Source organism: Mus caroli, unplaced genomic scaffold (genome assembly GCF_978045245.1).
Source record: "Mus caroli unplaced genomic scaffold, Mus_caroli_1 scaffold_5, whole genome shotgun sequence".
Taxonomy (NCBI): Eukaryota; Metazoa; Chordata; class Mammalia; order Rodentia; family Muridae; genus Mus; species Mus caroli.
This window is the reverse complement of record NW_028227260.1, coordinates 16320173-16322504: the sequence shown is the minus strand read 5'-3', so window position 1 is coordinate 16322504 and position 2332 is coordinate 16320173.

Below are 2332 nucleotides of genomic sequence, written 5' to 3'. Positions count from 1 at the left end.
TAACTTTGAATTTGGTATTGAAGTACAGAGGAGAAACAAGTGACCTTGCCTGGAAAGAGCAGGATCTTCTAGGGAAATCTTTGAAGGTTGCACAAGGGGCCAAGAAAGACAGGTGGGGTGATTGTTTTGTGAGAGTCAAGTCAAGTGAATTGACCAAATGAAAAACTGTTTTTGTTTTCTGGAGTGTTTTCGAATTTGGAATCTGTAACTGAATATTGTGGAGTCACCAAACCTTTAGAGACAGAATAGAAAAACACAAAATTGCCAGTAACATTTTCCATATTTTTTTGAGATTATAATCACATCATTAACCCCTTCCTTTTTCTCTTTCAAACCCTTGCATAAACTCTCCTTGCACTCTTTCAAATTCATAGCCTTTTTATTAATTGTTGTTACATGCATATATACATGTTTATATGCATATATGCAAATGTATATTCTTAAATGCATAAATACAACCTGATTATTCTTTATAATGTTACTTGTATGCATAATTTCAGGGCTTTCCATTTGATGTTGAACAACCAGTTTGTATACTCTTCTCTAAGGAAGAATATTTCTCCTTTCAATATTTCTTCCTTACATGCCTACAGTCCTTTGTGTATGGGAAGTCCTCTGTACAGTTTTTGATGACTATTGCTGTTGTTCTTTTTCAGCTTACATTTGTGTAGTTATATTGATGAGACCTTATATATGTAGCTTCTGGCTTTAGTAGGAGACACAATCTCACAGTGAACTCCTTGACTCTGCTTTTTACAGTCTTTCCAGATTCTTTTTGCAATGTTTCCTGAGAGTTATGTGTGGAAGTAGTTTTGTAGATGTATCCATTGGGGCTGGACTCCACACTCTGAATTTTGATTCTAGTCTCAAGTAAAGTCATATTCAGCTCATCTGTAAATTGAAGATCTGAGAAAGAATTCCTGATTATGTATTCTTACTGATGCTAAGTTGTTGAATGGATTTCAACATCCATGTTTGAATAATTAGTAACCTGAGTTACAGAATACACTTAACATGGTGGAAATTTTACTCTAAGGTTCTAGGTTCTTACTTTGCCTTTGGAGATTATTATTAAATCAGATGTGCAAGGTTGAGTCATGCATTCTATTCCTTTGACATGCCATTCAGCAATTCAATGCCTGTGCATATTTTTGTTTTTACTGTAATTTACTTCTCTCTTTAGTCTGCATTGCAGTACTCTCCCATGTTCATAGGAAAATATTTAATTGGTTGAGGCCTTTTTAAAATTTTACCTGTGTTCTTGAATATATGTATTGTTTGTGTATATAAATTTTAATAAACAGAAATAGTAATTGTATTGTGCAACAAATATCTCTCTTACACTCACACACACATACACACTTTTAGATGTGATGACTTTGATATTCATGCAATTGTGTATGCACATATCTGTTTGCTTAGAACTGTTGCTTAGTAATATATTATATTTGTCTGTACCATCTCACTTATTGATTCCTGGTACTTCCTGCTACCTCAAAAATATCATGATAAATACATTCTAGCTGTATTTTTAAACACCATGAGAGAAATATTCTTTGATATGTATGAAACGAAAGCTTGGAAATGAAAATTTGGGGTCAAATATTATGTTTTAGCACTTGCAGGATATTTTGCAGAATATTTATTAGAACATGTCTATCATAACAATATATTCCTAATACAGTTATTTAACAATGATAGGTAACATTGTACAAAGATTGCCACAAGTTTTCATCCTATACTTTATTTAGAAACTTGCTATTCGCCATTATTAAGGAGAAGGGTTTCCTCCTCTCCTTAAATCTGGACAGGAGATTTTACTGATTTGACCAAAGGAACATGGCAAAATTGATATTCTGTGAGTTGTAAAATTATATCAGGAAAAGCCATTTAGTTCCCACTTCTATTTCTGGAACACATGGCTTAGAACCTATATTTCCTATGTCAGAGGTCTGATGTTCCCAATCGTACCATGCTGTAAGAAACACCAAAGTGGCCTGTATGTTAAAGAACAGAAAGAAGGAGAGAGAGAGAGAGGGAGAGAGAGGGAGAGAGAGAGAGAGAGAGAGAGAGAGAGAGAGAGAGAGAGAGAGAGAGAGAGAGAGAGAGAGAGAGAGAGAGAGAACCTTTATACTTTTTTTAAAAGTATCATTAATAACAAGATTAATCAGATTTGTCAATCAAAAATTATCAATGGTGCTGATCAGTTTCTTATATTAAAGTACTACATCTCTCAAATTTGTAGTAGTTTTGATTATTTGTGTATCTCCTGCTGAATCAGTAACCTGTTCATTTTATTTACTCACTGTTTGTGGAATTATAAAAGTGTATC